Source organism: Oryctolagus cuniculus, chromosome 13 (genome assembly GCF_051225735.1).
Source record: "Oryctolagus cuniculus isolate XC-2025 breed Fujian yellow rabbit chromosome 13, ASM5122573v1, whole genome shotgun sequence".
In the NCBI taxonomy this organism is placed as follows: domain Eukaryota; kingdom Metazoa; phylum Chordata; class Mammalia; order Lagomorpha; family Leporidae; genus Oryctolagus; species Oryctolagus cuniculus.
The window spans coordinates 63,026,890-63,044,783 of record NC_142879.1 but is presented as its reverse complement, the minus strand read 5'-3'; the positions used below and the strand labels follow the sequence as shown (position 1 = coordinate 63,044,783).

Here is a 17,894-nt window from a genome sequence, read left to right as displayed (position 1 = left end):
ATTGGATGAACGTACCACAGATTACTTATCCACTTTCCTGTGGCTGGACACTTCTGTTGTTTTAAGCTGTTTGTTGCTATCAGTTAGGTTTCTGTGACCATTCTCTTAGTGGACATACTAAGATAATACTTTATTTTTCTTAGAAATGTATTCAGGAATTTTATTCTGGGTTATATATTTAACTTCAGCAGATAATCCAAAGAATTTTCCCAAGTGGCTCTACCAGTTTTTTTTTTTTTTTAAACTTTTATTTAATGCATATAAATTTCCAAAGTACGACTTATGGATTACAATGGCTTTCCCCCCATACCGTCCCTCCCACCCACAACCCTCCCCTTTCCCACTCCCTCTCCCCTTCCATTCACATCAAGATTCATTTTCGATTATCTTAATATACAGAAGATCAGCTTAGTATACATTAAGTATGGATTTCAGCAGTTTGCTCCCACACAGAAACATAAAGTGAAAAATAATAGATGATTTTTTTAAATGATGATGAAATCAGAGCAGACCTATTGTCATGTTTAATCCCAGTGAGAGTCAAGTTGGGAATTGATAATTTCTTTCTTTCTTTTTTTTTTTTTTTTTTTTTTTTTTTTTTACAGAGGATCAGTTTAGTATGCATTAAGTAAGGATTTCAACAGTTTGCACCCCCATAGAAACACAAAGTGAAATATATTGTTTGAGTACTCGTTATAGCATTAAATCTCAATGTACAGCACATTAAGGACAGAGATCCTACATGAGGAGTAAGTGCACAGTGACTCCTGTTGTTGACTTTACCAATTGACACTCCTGTTTATGGCATCAGTAATCTCCCTATGCTCCAGTCATGAGTTTCCAAGGCTATGGAAGCCCTCTGAGTTCTCCGACTCTTATCTTGTTTAGACAAGGTCATAGTCAAAGTGGAGGTTCTCTCCTCCCTTCAGAGAAAGGTACCTCCTTCTTTGATGGCCTGTTCTTTCCACTGGGATCTCACTCGCAGAGATCTTTTGCCAGAGTGTCTTGGCTTTCCATGCCTGAAATACTCTCATGAGCTTTTCAGCCAGCTCCGAATGCCTTTAGGGCTGATTCTGAGGCCAGAGTGCTATTTAGGACATCTGCCATTCTATGAGTCTGCTGAGTATCTCACTTCCCATGTTGGATCACTCTCCCCTTTATTTACTCCATCAGTTAGCATTAGCAGGTACTAGACTTGTCTATGTGCTCCCTTTGACTCCCAGTCCCTCCACCATGACCAACTGTGAACTGAAACTGATCACCTGGAACAGTGAGATGGCATTGGTACATGCCACCTCGATGGGATTGAATTGGAATCCCCTGGTATGCTTCCAACTCCACCACTTGGGGCAAGTCAGCCTGAGCATGTCCCAAATTATACATCTCTTCCCTCTCCCATTCCCACCACCATGTTCAACAGGGATCACATTTCAGTTAATTTTCAACACTTAAGAATAACTGTGCATCAATTACAGATCTAAACCAGTCATATTAAGTAGAACAGATAAAAAAAACTACTAAGAGGGATAATGTATTTAGTTGTTCATTAACAGTCAGGGCTATGCTGATCAAGCCACCATTTCCCATAGTGTCCACCTCACTCCAACAGGTTTCCCTCTTGGTGTTCAGTCAGTCGTCACCAATCAGGGAGAACATATGGTATTTGTCCCTTTGGGACTGGCTTATTTCACTCAGCATGATGTGTTCCAGATTCCTCCATTTTGTTGCAAATGACTGGATTTCGTTGTTTCTTACTGCGGTATAGTATTCTAAAGAGTACATATCCCATAATTTCTTTATCCAGTCTATCGTTGATGGGCATTTAGGTTGGTTCCAGGTCTTAGCTATTGTGAATTGAGCTGCAATAAACATTAGGGTGCAGACCTCTTTTTTGTTTGCCAATTTAAATTCCTTTGGGTAAATTCCAAGGAGTGGGATGGCTGGGTCGAACGGTAGGGTTATCTTCAGGTTTCTGAGGAATCTCCAGACTGACTTCCATAGTGGCTTGACCAGTTTGCATTCCCACCAACAGTGGGTTAGTGTCCCTTTTTCCCCACATCCTCGCCAGCATCTGTTGTTGGTAGATTTCTGCATATGAGCCATTCTAACCGGGGTGAGGTGAAACCTCATTGTGGTTTTGATTTGCATTTCCCTGATTGCTAGTTACCTTGAACATTTTTTCATGTGCCTGTTGGCCATTTGGATTTCCTCTTTTGAAAAATGTCTATTGAGGTCCTTGGCCCATCTCTTAAGTGGGTTGTTGGTTTTGTTTTTGTGGAGTTTCTTGATCTCTTTGTAGATTCTGGTTATTAACCCTTTATCTGTTGCATAGTTTGCAAATATTTTTTCCCATTCTGTCGGTTGTCTTTTCACTCTCCTGACTGTTTCTTTTGCAGTACAGAAACTTCTCAATTTGATGCAATCCCAATAGTTGATTTTGGCTTTGACTGCCTGTGCCTCTCGGGTCTTTTCCAGAAATTCTTTGCCTGTGCCAATATCTTGAAGGGTTTCTCCAATGTTCTCTAGTAACTTGATGGTGTCAGGTCGTAGATTTAGGTCTTTAATCCATGTTGAGTGGATTTTTGTGTAAGGTGTAAGGTAGGGGTCTTGCTTCATGATTCTGCACGTGGAAATCCAATTTTCCCAGCACCATTTATTGAATAGACTGTCCTTGCTCCAGGAATTAGTTTTAGATCCTTGATCAAATATAAGTTGGCTGTAGATGTTTGGGTTGATTTCTGGTGTTTCAATTCTGTTCCATTGGTCTATCCATCTGTTTCTGTACCAGTACCATGTTGTTTTAATTACAACTGCCCTGTAGTATGTCCTGAAATCTGGTATTGTGATGCCTCCGGCTTTGTTTTTGTTGTACAAGATTGCTTTAGCTATTCGAGGTCTCTTGTGCCTCCATATAAATTTCAGCACCATTTTTTCCAGATCTGAGAAGAAGGTCTTCGGTATCTTGATTGGTATTGCATTGAATCTGTAAATTGCTTTTGGGAGAATGGACATTTTGATGATATTGATTCTTCCAATCCATGAGCATGGAAGATTTTTCCATTTCTTGGTATCCTCTTCTATTTCTTTCTTTAAGGTTTTGTAATTTTCATCGTAGAGATCTTTAACGTCTTTGGTTAAGTTTATTCCAAGGTATTTGATTGTTTTTGTAGCTATTGTGAATGGGATTGATCTTAGAAGTTCTTCCTCAGCCATGGCGTTGTCTGTGTATACAAAGGCTGTTGATTTTTGTGCATTGATTTTATACCCTGCTATTTTGCCAAACTCTTCTATGAGTTCCAATAGTCTCTTAGTAGAGTTCTTTGGGTCCCCTAAATACAGAATCATGTCATCTGCAAAGAGGGATAGTTTGAGTTCTTCCTTCCCAATTTGTATCCCTTTAATTTCTTTTTCTTGCCTAATAGCTCTGGCTAGAACCTCCAGAACTATATTGAATAGCAGTGGTGAGAGTGGGCATCCCTGTCTGGTTCCAGATCTCAGTGGAAATGCTTCCAACTTTTCCCCATTCAATAGGATGTTGGCTGTGGGTTTTTCATAGATTGCTTTGATTGTATTGAGGAATGTTCCTTCCAAACCCAGTTTGCTTAGAGTTTTCATCATGAATGGGTGTTGTATTTTATCAAATGCTTTCTCGGCATCTATTGAGATAATCATATGGTTTTTCTTCTGCAGTCTGTTAATGTGGTGTATCACATTGATTGTCTTGCGCACATTAAACCATCCCTGCATACCAGGGATAAATCCCACTTGGTCTGGGTGGATGATCTTTCTGATGTGTTGTTGCATTCTATTGGCGAGAATTTTATTGAGGATTTTTGCATCTATGTTCATCAGGGATATTGGTCTGTAATTCTCTTTCAGTGCTGCATCTTTTTCCGGCTTAGGAATTAAGGTGATGCTGGCTTCATAGAAAGAATTTGGGAGGACTCCCTCTTCTTCGATTGTTCTGAATAGCTTGAGAAGAATTGGAGTTAGTTCTTCTTTAAACGTCTGGTAGAATTCAGCAGTGAATCCATCTGGTCCTGGGCTTTTCTTTGTTGGGAGGGCCTTTATTACTGTTTCAATTTCTGTCTCAGTTATGGGTCTGTTTAGGTTTTCGATGTCTTCCTGGTTCAATTTAGGCAGGTTGCATGTGTCCAGGAATCTATCCATTTCTGATAGGTTTCCCTGTTTGCTGGCATACAAGTCCTTGTAGTAATTTCTGATGATTCTTTTTATTTCTGTGGTGTCTGTTGTTACATTTCCTTTTTCATCTCTGATTTTATTGATTTGGGTCTTTTCTCTTCTTTTTTTAGTTAGTTGGGCCAATGGGGTGTCAATTTTGTTTATTTTTTCAAAAAACCAGCTCTTCGTTTGGCTGATTTTTTGTAATGTTTTTCTTGATTCAATCCTGTTAATTTCTTCTCTGATTTTAATTATTTCTCTTCTCCTACTAGATTTGGGTCTGATTTGCTGTAGGTTTTCTAGATCCTTGAGGTGAATTGAAAGCTCATCTATTTGGTGTCTTTCCAATTTCTTGATGTAGGCACCTATTGATATAAACTTTCCTCTTAACACTGCTTTTGCTGTGTCCCATAAGTTTTGGTATGTTGTGCTGTTATCCTCATTTACTTCCAGAAAGTTTTTGATTTCTCTTTTGATTTCTTCTATGACCCATTGTTCATTCAGGAGCATGTTGTTCAATCTCCATGTGTTTGCGTATGCTCTAGGGATTCCTGAGTTGGTAATTTCCAACTTCATTCCTTTATGGTCTGAGAAGCTGCATGGTATGATTCTAATTCTTTTGAATTTGCTGAGGCTTGCTTTATGGCCTAGTATGTGGTCAATCCTAGAGAAGCTTCCATGTACTGCTGAGAAGAATGTAAAATCTTTAGCTGTAGGATTGAAAGTTCTGTATATATCTGTTAGATCCATTTGGGCTATAGTGTCGTTTAAATCTACTGTATCCTTGTTGATCTTCTGACCAGATGATCTGTCTATTTCTGAGAGTGGAGTATTGAAGTCCCCCAGTACTACTGTATTGGGGTCTAAGTCTCCCTTTAAGTCCGTTAATAAATCTTTTAGATAAACTGGTGCCCTGTAGTTAGGTGCATATACATTGATAATTGTTATATCTTCCTGTTGAATTGATCCCTTAATCATGATATAGTGTCCCTCTTTGTCTCTCTTAACAGTTTTTGTGGTAAAGTTTATGTTGTCCGATATTAAGATGGCTACGCCCGCTCTTTTTTCATTTCTGTTGGCATGGTATATCTTTTTCCAGCCTTTCACTTTCAGTCTGTATGGATCTTTGTTGGAAAGATGTGTTTCTTGTAAGCAGCAAATAGATGGGTTTTGTTCCTTAACCCAATCAGCCAATTGGTGTCTTTTAACTGGACAGTTCAGGCCATTCACGTTCAAAGTGACTAATGATAAGTGGTAACTTTGCCCTGCCATTTGCCAAAGATAAGTTCTAATATATGCTTTGAATTCCCTGTGATCTTTTGCTGTGAGGTTTCCTTCCTTGGTTTCCTTCCTTTACCTTCTTTCATATTGATGACCGTGTTTCTGTGTTTCTGTGTGTAACACATCTTTAAGCATCTTTTGCAGGGCTGGACGAGTGGCAACAAATTCTTTCAATTTCTGTTTGCTATGAAAAGTCTTTATTTCACCTTCATTCACAAATGATAGCTTTGCAGGATATAATATTCTGGGCTGGCAGTTGTTCTCTCTTAGTACCTGGGCTATATCTCGCCATTCCCTCCTAGCTTTTAGAGTTTCTGATGAGAAGTCAGCTGTGAGTCTGATTGGAGATCCTCTGAGAGTAATCTGACGTTTCTCTCTTGCACATTTTAGGATCTTTTCTTTATGTTTCACTGTGGAGAGTTTAATTACAACGTGTCGTGGTGAGGATCTCTTTTGGTCGTGTTTATTAGGGGTTCTGTGGGCTTCCTGTACTAGGATTTCTCTGTCCTTCTCCAAACCTGGGAAATTTTCTGCTAATATCTCACTAAAAAGGCCTTCTAATCCTTTCTCCCTCTCCATGCCTTCAGGAACTCCTAGAACCCGAATGTTGGGTTTTTTAATAGTATCCTGAAGATTCCCGACAATATGTTTCAGATTTCTAATTTCCTCTTCTTTTCTTTGGTCTGACTGTATCCTTTCCTGTTCTCTGTCTTCTAAGTCTGATATTCTCTCTTCTGCTTCACCCATTCTGTTTGTAAGGCTCTCTATTGTGTTTTTCATTTGATCTATTGAATTCTTCACTTCAGTCACTATCACAGTTTCCTGTTGTACTAGTTGTTTCGTTTCATTTTGATTCCTCCTTAATATTTCATTTTCACGAGAGAGATTTTCTATCTTGTCCAGTAAGGATTTGTGTAGTTCCAGAATTTGTTTTTGAGAACTTCTTAATGTTCTTATCAATTTTTTGAGATCTGCTTCTTGCATTTCTTCTATGTCATCATCTTCATAATCTTGAATTGGGGTGTCTTTTTCATTTGAGGCCGTCATGGTGACTTCCTTGTTTTTATTACCTCGGTTTTTGCGTTTGTTATTTGGCATATTGGAGATACTTGGTTTCTTCACTGTGGTGCTTTTTCTTGTTATACTATGACTCTAGATTAAGTGGACTATCTGTTTTTGATGGAGCCTTAGGGCTTGAGATGGGTGTGGCCTGAGAGCTCTGTTTGGTGTGCCAAAGGTGACACTCCCAGGTTAGGCGTGGTAAATCTCTCTCTCTCTCTCTCTTTTTTTTTTTTTTTTTTTGATTCAAAAGGGAAGTAATTCCGCACAGCTGAACGAAGTTGGAGGTAGTTAGCAGGCAAATGATATACCCACAGGAGCCAGAGATCGGAAGCTCTTTCCCAAGATCCCCACAGGGAATCTGTTCGGCCCTCAGAGTGGGCTCAAATTCTCCTTCAGCCTCCCACTGGGTTGCCAAAGTTACGGAATTGTAGCGTCTCTGGAGAGTGCTCACGTGAATTCCGTGAGTTCTCTCCCCCACCGTCTCTTTTTTCACAGTCTCAGTTCAGTAGCACCACAAATTTACTAGCTCCTAATCTCCTGTTAATTCGCCCCGCCCAGAGTCAGGTTTTTCTGCTAGGCTCAGGGCCGGTGCAGACCTGAGGTCGCTCTGCTTATGACGTATGTCCAAGATGGCGCCTGCTCTTTGTCTTGCTCGCCCTTGAGAGGTGAGCGGAGAGAGAGAAACCCGTGTCCGTACTAGTCACCCTTTTCTCTCTCTCTCTCTCTCTCTTCCAGTTAGCCTTGTGAACTTCCCCCCCCGGGGGTCGTTCCCTCTAGTCTCCTCTCTCTGCTTGCCTGCCGGTGTCTCGGGCTATTGAGGTTCGGCTCACCTCGCGTTCCAGCGCTGGTGTGTTGAGTCTGCCGCTGATGTCCCGAACTGTGGGCTCCCACGCTCTCCACGCAGGTCCGCTGTGAGTCACGTGTTCCGGAAGAGTTTCTTCTGCTGTTTCCTCCCCTACTCTTCCTTGAACCTGCAGTATCTCCACTTTTATTAAACTATCTCTCCCCAGACTATCAGTGTGCTCCCTTCCTATTCCGCCATCTTGCCGGACCTCCTCTACCAGTTTTTATTGATAACACCAGTCCTTGTGAATGCCACTTGCTTCACATTATTCCCCACTCTGACATTTTCTTTTTAATATGAATGATTTTGATGGTGTTGTGGTAATACATCATTGTGATTTTGATTTGTTTCCCTAATCAGAACTGATTTTGAGGAATTGTTAATATACCTATTTGCCATTTGGGTATTCTATTTCATGAAGTTATTATCTAAGTATTTTGCCTATTTTTAAAAATTGCATCATTATATTTTTGTAATTAAGTTGTAGCTAACAACAGATATTTTCTGCTTGTGATAGATGGTTTTAAATAATAAAACTTTATATGACATGGTAACTAGAAATGTAACCCATTAGTATGAGATAATTGTGTCCTCTCTGTTTCTGCTATGTGATAAACCAGAAGCAACCAGGTAGAGCAGCTAAGACCAATATACTCTATAAAATGGGGTTAATAATACTTCTTATAATATTCAATTTTTATGATGATTAAATGAGTTAATATTTATAAAGCAGTTATTATGCTTTTTGAAAGAAGTACAGCATTTACAGTATCTTGAAATACTTAAAGTCCTGTGGCTTCAAAAGTCTTCTGCGGCTTTTACTCTTCCCAACTCCTCTTTAATGATGATTGCATTCAAGCCATATCTGCCCTAGCCCTTCTCTTCTTCATTCTCTAATCCGCCTCTGTCCTCCACATCAATCTCCAGTACAAACCTTCATAGTCTCCTTATGGAACCCTCTTCTTGGACTGCTGACCATCTTTTCCCTACTGATCCAGTTCCCTTCATGTCTTTGCTCATTCCTCTTTTCTCTTGTACTTTCTGCTCCAGTCCTATTGAAGTCTGTCTTAAAACATAATCCAGTTTAAAGTTCCCTTCTTTCTGAATCACTGTGCCACAATGACTGTGCTTTAGTTTGTATCCGTTGGAGTCAGGTTTTTATCCATTGAGTCCGGTTTGGAGGTGATACTTAAGCATTTGTTCTCTTCAATATGTGATGTTCTTCTTCCATTACTTCCTCTTTTGATCCCATTGACAAGCTATAATCTAGGTGAAGAAAAGCTGATGTTGGCTGCTTCTCCTCTAGCTCTGGGGAGATCTGGTGACCCTGCTGCCTACAAGGAACTGAAAGTCAAGGGGAGGTTGCAATGGGTCCTGACTTGCTTCAATTCCCTGTCTGTCAGATGACATAGTCAGCGGCAAACCATTCCCATATTCTTTTTAATTCTTTAAAAAAAATCTTTTGTATTCAGTTTCATTTTATTTGAAAGACACACACACACACACACACACACACAGAGAGAGAGAGAGAGAGAGAGGGAGAGAGAATATTCTATCCAATTATTCACATCTCAAATGCCTGCAACAGAACAGCTAGGGCCAGGCTGAAGGCAGAGGCCAAGCCAAGCTGAAGCCAGGAGCCTTGAACTCAATCCAGGTCTCCCATGTGGGTGGCAGGGGCCCAAGTGTTTGAGCCCTCGTCTGTTGCCCCCTTAAGGGATTGCATTAGCAGGAAGCTGGATCAGAAACAGGGAAGCTGGGGTCTCAAACCAGATATAAGATGCAGGCAACTTAGGCAGAAACTTAAAAATTATGCATCAATTTCTCTCTCCCATTTTCCTTTTTAAAGGCACTGTATAATGTTCTTGTTTACCCAACTGACAGGCATGCATGAATTAATATTTAATTTCAAATAGAAAAACCTACCAGGGAAAAATCTAATTTTGTGAGCAGTGGATTTTGTATGTCCCAGATGTCACTTGCATTTGTCTTCTCTGAATTTCTCTTCAGTTTGTTTTTGCATGGAGTAGAGGGGGACAATTCTGCATAAGACAAGGACCCAGACTTCCATACCAAGTAAGCCCAAGCCAGAATCCTGGCTCTTTATAACTTTGAGTCATTATGTCTGTAAGCTGTAGAGTTTTATTGGCAAAATACTGCTAAAATTATTGACTTCAAAAGGTTGCTTGTTTGTTAAATGGTATGATGCTCATAAAGTCCCTGTGTCACCAAATTCTCAATAAATATTAGCTGTTACTGTTATCACACAAAGCTGTCATGTCATTAGTTCTCTTTCATTTGCAAAGACAGCCAACACATAATTTTATATGTTTACTTTGTCCCAACCTCCTACTTTCTTCTTTGCCTCCCTAGGACTTGGAAGGAAAGTGTTGTATTAACCATTTCTCGGAGGAAGTGATAGGGCTTTGCTTTGATGAGCCATGAAACTTTCAGGTGATCCTGATTCGCTTGCTTGTTCCATTCCTCCAATGGAAGCTAAATGGACATTGAGTTTCTTGGGACTGGGAAGGGACAATATTTTGTTTGACTAGAATTGCACCCTACAAATTCTAGGATTTAAAAATGTGTCTCCCATTGATGTTAGTTCCCATGTTACTATTCCCCCCCAGGTCTTGAACAAATTTTGGTATCTTGCTACACTTTGTTTTCTTTACTATGATAAAGCTCATGTCAAACCAAAGTTCAGTTACTTTCATATCAAGATTGGTAAATAAGTTTCTCTTTCTTACATAATTCTGCTGATTGGTAATGACTAATTGGAGTCCTGTGTGAAAAAAAATTCTGAGTCTTTGGTTCTTGGTGTCACAGTACTTGTCTGGTTATTGGTATCTATTGCAGATGTGAGAATCAAGGTGGGTAGCATGCTTGTCTTACATGTGCTGAATGTTTAGCATTTTCCAAGGCCTGAATTCCTTATCAAAGCCCTGTAAGATGTCAGGCACCAAAATTGGCTTGAACCTGCATGTGTGTAAATGCCAGGAGAAATACAAGTGGGTTCTAGCCTTGTCACATGGAAAAAACTGAATAATTTTCACTTCAAGCCCAGGGAATCATGTAAAATACTATTACCAATAAAACCAGATGGAAAGTGACAGGCTTTTTCCCAAGCAACTTAAAAATTTTTGACACAAAATTGTGGCCAGTTTTCTTTTTATTCCCATGTCTTCGTGTCATATTGATATAAACCCAGATCTCCATTTTCTCTTGTTTGGGAGCTATAATGGAGATGCTGAAATATGAACATTGTCATGACCTTCCATGGCTTATAGGGGCAAATGGAGCAGCCCAAGTTGAGCTGTCCTCACCCCTCTTGCTTTGTGACATCCTGTTTTACCAGTGCCCCTCCATCTACCCACTGAGCATTTTCGTCATCCCCTTGGGCTTTAATACATGGTATCAGGCTTCAGTAATGCACAAATATCCTTCTAATCCTGTTAGGCTGCCCTGCCGTGCAGATGCCCCTTCTAACCCTGCTTGGTCCCTTGACTCACAAAAGTTGGTCGCTTACCATGGGCATTCTCCCTCTGTAGATGTGCCTGTCTCACTTCCCTGAACTCTGATTCTTTAACTCATGTACCTCACCTCCCTCATGGACAACTTCCTTATCTTGCTTGGGCCCTAAAAGCCCATGCCAGGCACCTCCTGTGTGCATGTCCTCTGCACCCAGTGTGGACTTTGATATTCTGCTTTGAATGCTTCTTCCCACTCCTATCTGTCTGTCCTGCTCTGCCTTAACTAATGGTTTGAGGATGAATTGTCAGGAAAGAATGGAAAGAAAGGAAGAGGGAAATACTTAAATTTTTAAATTATATTTACTGCATTTTATATTTATTAAAGCTATATAAAAGCCAAAAACATGACAGTTAGAAAACAAAAATTAAACACAACATGTAGATAGTCCAATGATTAGTATCTTGTACAGTTTTTCTTTCATTTTTCTGGTCATACATCTCTGAATCTAAAAGGCATCTATATTTCTGCCCATACCTACCTTGTGTCTTCCTGAATATTAGTTATGTTAGTCATACCTACACCCTGGAAACAAAAGTGACATGGAATTGTGCAGAAGGAAACATCTTGGTATTTTTGGTGCTGACACTTTTTCAATGGCAATCAAACTATTTTCTATAGAAAAAATATCTAGAACTCCACTTGAGATTTTTTGAGAAGATGTTGGTCAAGAAATTGGTATGGGGCTGAGCCAGCCTAATTCAGTTTACTTTGTATAGAGACAGCCCAGCTATAAAAACAGAATAAAGCCCTCATATTTGAAATGATCTTAAAATGCTTTAGAGGCGTTTTATGACAATGGTAAGTGTTCAATAAATATTGAAATAAAAGGAAGAATGATGTAATATATTTTTTCCTAGTGCTCTCGTGTTGTAGGCATCTCAAAAAGTGTAGAATCATCCCCAAGGCAAAGAAAAGTCAGAAAGCTTAAAAATACTTTAATTGTTAATTTAGCCATATTTCCCTTCAAGTTTGATACATATAACATGTTTTTCAGGCAAGAAAATGAAAGTGTAGAGCCAAGATTTTCATCCTATTTGCTGAACTTAAGTCTGTTTTATTTTCTCTTTCTGTTGGTTTGTGTGTATCAATATTCAAATATATGAAAATATGTGTGAGAGAAAAGCGTGGTTCCTTTTCTCTTGATCTATTGATGCCCTTTTGGAGAGGAACATATGCTTTTGGAGTCCGGGGAGAGAGAATCATGTACAATTCTTGCACAATCTAGTAAGAGGTGAGGCAGGGACCAGAACTCAGATTCCAACCTTCAGATCTGAGCCTGGTTGTCCAACATACACACCAGGAGGATAAAAGTCTAATAAAATGTCTATCTGGCACAAATGCGTATAATGCTCATTTCAGAATTGTGACTGAGGAAAATGATTCATTGGAATTCTGTGAGGGAGTTCTCATAGCATCAAATAATTGCCAACTTTAAATGATATGGGTGACAAAAAGAGCCAGCTTCTTAGCCCCGGCCCAGCCCATTTCACAAGGGCTGTCGTCAGCCGGGTCCAACAACTGAGGGCACGTCTGTTTCTCTGAGAGGCTCTAGGGAACCCTGCTTTTTGAACACTGGTCCTAGCATTCTCTCCAAACACCTCATTATCCAAATCAGTGCACCGCTGTCTTTATTAATTTCATAAATATTTGTGTTACTAAGTGTCAGAGCCTCGAGGCCCTTGTCAGGTTCTCGCCTTTGGGAGAGAGAACACTCTCTCCAATGATGCTTGAGCAGATCATATGATCAGGGCTAGTGCAAAGTGTAAGATGATTGCCTGGGCGTTAGACAAAGATATTTAAAGTGGAAGTGGTGAAAGTAGGAAGCCAAATGACATGAACACTGGGTATAAAAGATAATACAAAAGATGAGGTAACAAACCCTCATTCTGCCTCTGCTTCCAGGGCTGCTGGACCTTACCCTCAAGGTGAGAGATGGCCCCAGTGTCATCCTTCAGTACACCAACCACTTCCTTCAAAGACTAGTTGAAGTTTTAACCTCCTTAAATTAAATTAGCTCCTTCTTTTTTCCTGCCAGGCAGCTTCTGATCCATATCATTCTGTTTCCATAGTTCTGAGATTTCTAAGGGTTATTTGAAGTCTACGAGCAGTGACTACATTATATAATAAAGAAGTTTAGAGGAAGGGCTGTGTCTCTTATCCTGTGAAGTGAATGACCAAGACACAGCTCACTCATTCTGACTGCCTGACAGGTAACATAAGAATCTGTAACAAATACTGACTCAGTTTTGTGATTTTTTTAGCATATTTTTATATGAAAAATCCAAATTTCATATAGATAGATTTCTGAATTCACAGACATTTTTAATAGTGGTCTAATAGTTAGAGAGTCTAAAATGCTTCTTTAGCTTACCTGTTTTAAAAAAGAACTGTCATTCAAGATTAAACACATCATTCTCCCAGAGAAATTCCCACTTCATTTTCTTGTCTTTGCCTCCATCCATTTTTTACTTTAAGACTAAGAAAATACACTTAAGCACTCATTACATCAAATGAATCTAACTTCTGCACTCTACTCCAGCCTATATAATAGCTTTATTGCTGTTTGTATAATTTTTTAATTTGATTAATTGTTTTTATTGACACACAATAATTGTAAATATTTATAGGGTACAATATAACATTTCAATACATGCATACATTTTAATGATCAAATTAGGATCATTAGCATCTATTACTTCATATAGTCAAAATTTCTTTGCAGTGTGAACATTCGAAAGTCTTTCTTCTAGCCATTTAGAAATATACAGTATGTTATTGTTAACTATTGTTTCCTTACTGTGCAACAGAACACCAGAAGGATTATTTTTATAATATAGAAAAAGTATTATTTAATTCAATAAAAGTAAATCTTTCTGAGGTTTAATTTATTTTTTAACCTTAATTTCTTATTTTTAAGCATTTAAGAATGATACACCTTTTGCAAGCACTTTAATATGATTATAGCTTATGAAATATAATAACCTTCACTTAATATGCTAAAAAGAAGTGAATCTTTGAAGACAAGTTTTACTACTAACTCTCATAATCCAACTCTTTGAGAACAGAGGTCCTACATGAGAGGTTAGTGCACAGTGGCTCCTGTTGTTAATTTAACAATTAACACTCTTATGTATGGGCCGGCGCCGCGGCTCACTAGGCTAATCCTCCGCCTAGCGGCGCCGGCACACCGGGTTCTAGTCCCAGTCAGGGCGCCGGATTCTGTCCCGGTTGCCCCTCTTCCAGGCCAGCTCTCTGCTGTGGCCAGGGAGTGCAGTGGAGGATGGCCCAGGTGCTTGGGCCCTGCACCCCATGGGAGACCAGGAAAAGCACCTGGCTCCTGGCTCCTGCCATCGGATCAGCGCGGTACGCCGGCCGCAGTGCGCCGGCCGTGGTGGCCATTGGAGGGTGAACCAACGGCAAAGGAAGACCTTTCTCTCTGTCTCTCTCTCTCACTGTCTACTCTGCCTCTCAAAAAATGAAAAAAAAAACACTCTTATGTATGATGTCAATTATCATCTGAAGCTCTTGGCATGAGCTGCCTAGGCTATGGAAGCCTTTTCAATCCACTGACTCCATCCATATTTAGACAGGGCCATAAATAAAGTATGAGTTCTTTCTTCCCTTCAGAGAAAAGTACATCCTTCTTTGATAACCACTTCTTTCCATTGGGATCTCAACCACAGAGGTCCTTCATGTAGGACACTTTTTGCCACAGTGTCTTGACTTTCCATGCCTGAAATATTCTCATTGGCTCTTCAGCCAGACCAGAATGCCTTAAGGGCTGATTCTAAGGTCAGAGTGCTACTTAAATCAATCGTTCTATGGGTCTGCTGTATGGGCTGCTTCCCATGTTGGAGCATTCATTCTTTTAATTCTATCTGTTAATATTACCAAACACTTAATCCTATTTATATCACTTTAACACTTAATCCTATCTGTATGATCACTTTAATGCTTAATCCTATCCAGATGCTCACTTTAACACTTAAAATTCTATTTCTACTACCTAGCTTAAGGGGATTTAGGATCCCATGGCAAGTTTTTAAACTGTACCCTTAGAAGTTATTCCATAGGAATGAAGGCAGAACTATACAGCTTTACAGTCGCAAACTTCATACATTTCACAGTTACAACTTTAGAAGTATGGTATTCTTCCCACTGTTCCCATCCTCCTGCCCATACTCCCACCCCCTTCCTCCTCCCTTTCTTATTCCCACTCTTATTTTTTTTACTAAGATATATTTTCATTTAACTTTGCACACATATGTTTATCTATATATTGAGTAAAGAGTTCAACAAATAGTATGAAAAAAAACCTGTTCCTCAACAGTCGAGACAAGAGCTATTCAAGTCATTGCTTCTCAAAGTGTCAAATTCACTTCTATAGATTACTTTTTAGGTGCTCTATTAGTTATCATAGATCAGGGAGAACATATGGTGTTTGTCCTTTTGGGACTGATTTATTTCATAAAGTATGACGTTTTCTAGTTTCATCTATGATATTTTATAGTTTCATCTATTTTGTTGCAAATGACCAGATTTCTTTTTTTTAACCGCTGTGTAGTAGTCCCTGGTGTACATATCCCATAATTTGTTTACCCAGTCTTCAGTTGAAGGACATTTAGGTGGATTCCATGTCTTAGCTATTGTGAATTGATCTGCAATAAATAAGGGGGTACAGATAACTCTTTAATATGCTGATTTCATTTTCTTTGTGTTGAGGAATGTTCTTCCTATACCCAAGTTGCTTAGAGTTTTCATCATGAATGGGTGTTGTATTTTATCAAATTCTTTCTCTGCATCTATTGAGATAAGCACATGGTTTTTGTTCTGTAATTTCTTAATGTGATGTATCACATTGATTTATTTGTGAATGTTGAACCATCCCTGCATAGCACAGATAAATCCCACTTGGTCTGAGTGGATGACCTTTCTGATGTGTTGTTGGATTTAATTGGTGAGTATTTTGTTGAGGAATTTTATGGCTATGTTAATCAGGGAAATTGGTCTGTAGTTTTTTTTTCTCTATTGTATCTTTCTCAGGTTTAGGAATTAAGGTGATGCTAGATTCATATAAAGAATCTTGGAAGATTCTCTCCCTTTCAGTTGTTTCGAATAACTTGAGAAGAATTGGAGTTCTTTAAATATCTAGTAGAATTCAGCAAGGAAGCCATCAAGTCCTGGGATTTTCTTTGTTGGGAGAGCCTTTATTACTGATTCAACTTTTGTCTTGGCTATGGGTCTCTTTAGGTTTTCTATGTCTTCATGGCTCAATTTAGGTAGGTTGTATGTGTCTAGGAATCTATGCATTTCTTCTCGGTTTCCCAGTTTTTTGTCTGATGACTTTTATCTCTGATCTGTGTCTTGTGGCTTAGTGGAACATCTACACTTTCAGTAAATACCTAGAGGTGTTTGCTGGATGTGGCCAGGGTGCTTTGTTCAGTATTCCAGGAAGTGGCGAGTTCCAGGGTTAGACCCCAGTTGGGCCTGGGAGCTCCCCTCTGGTTAACTGGATTGAGAAGAATGGTCACCTCTGTTTGTGTGACCAGCTCTTATCTTCCCAGCTAAGGAATGCCCAGGCATTATTCCCCAGTGTGCTCAGCACTCATCTGTACTGCTTTTGAGCTGCACATTTCATCTATGGAGTCTTTCCTGTGAGTATAGTTCCCTTGCTATGAGCTGCTGTAGGCAACCAAGGAGCCCTCAGAGTGCAGAGAAGCGCTCTGTGATTGCCTGGAACCTAGCCATGCTCTGCCTCCTTTTATGGAGTCACTTTTTCTCAGACTCAGCTCCTAGGGCTCTCCAGGTCATGGGGTTCCAATGGGACTTTCTGCCCTGCTAACCAATCATGGCTATAAGGAAACTAATGTGTTCCCAGAGCTTCTGTCAGTGTGTGATCCTCTCAACCAGCTTGGTGTCAGTGGGGAAGGTGAGTTTTTCTATGGTTGGATCTGTGGTTCACAGTTGCAGAAAGTACCTGCCTGCTGCAACCCTGCTCGCTTCTCAATTGTGTTGGGTGGGTAGGAGAGTCCCGCAGGTGGCATTTCCCTTCCCCTCCTATTGCTGGGCAACTGGCATGGTGCAATTGTAGTAGAGGACCTCCTCTTTGGCTTCCTCTGAATTGCTGGGTGGAGGGTGACTTGGGATATTGCACCTACCTGTGTCTAAAAATGGCATCAGCTCTCCCCCCACTGGCTGCAGGTCTCCCCTGTAGCAGGGAGGTGGGGAGGGAGAGAGACGTGCTGCATTTTTTTTTTCACCTCTGGGTGAATGGTTGCCTGCTGTCGTGGGGAATCCATGTTGAACTCCAAAAGCAGTTCACTAAACTTTCCCTCCCATTGTATCAGCAGTGCCGTGGGCCCTTGGAATCCCCTCTCACCTGGATTGCTGGGGCAGATGTCCTTTTCCCTAGATCCAAGTCATCAGGTCTTCTGTGTTTTTGTTCTTTTTAGGTCTGGACTGCCTCTCCTGCTCTGACAATCTCCCACCATGGCTCTCCCATAGCTTTATCCTGAGATTTTACTCTCTCTCCCTTTTTAAATATTAATTTCACCCTGAGTAAATCAGACTGTCCTGTCACTATTCCGTCATCTTGGACTAATTAAAATTCTAAGTAAGCCATCCCTATGTCTGTGTGATAAACTCAAACTTCTAGAGAGATATGAGTTTTTTGCCAGAGTCAGCTCAGGACCATGGAGAAACTCCTGAATCCATTGTATTTTAACTCTGAGACTCTCAAGAATATCTAGAGAGGAGACCCAGGCCCTACCAGAAAATGAGAGGGCTACAAATTTCATGTATATGTCCTTCTTCCTGAAACAAGACTAGGACAACTGTTTTAGCCCATTTTCCATTGTCAATAACACAATACCAGGGACTGGGTAAGAAAAAAGATTTATTTTGACTCACAGTTCTAGTCCAAGGTCAAGGAGATGTATCTCATGATGGTCTTTTTGTTGGCTGCATGCCTGTGCTGTGTAGGGCATCACAT

General features: G+C 40.0%; 1 long non-coding RNA gene across 2 annotated transcripts in view; it reads left to right on the top strand.

Moving 5' to 3' along the window:
- The first annotated feature begins 6,910 nt into the window (after nucleotides 1-6,910).
- Nucleotides 6,911-17,894, top strand: part of LOC149122626 (uncharacterized) — a 79,607-nt gene continuing 68,623 nt past the window's right edge. For both annotated transcript variants that reach the window (XR_016219739.1, XR_016219737.1), the window contains exons 1-2: nucleotides 6,911-7,190; nucleotides 9,380-9,445. This is a non-coding gene — a long non-coding RNA (uncharacterized LOC149122626). The remainder of the gene's footprint in view (nucleotides 7,191-9,379; nucleotides 9,446-17,894) is intronic.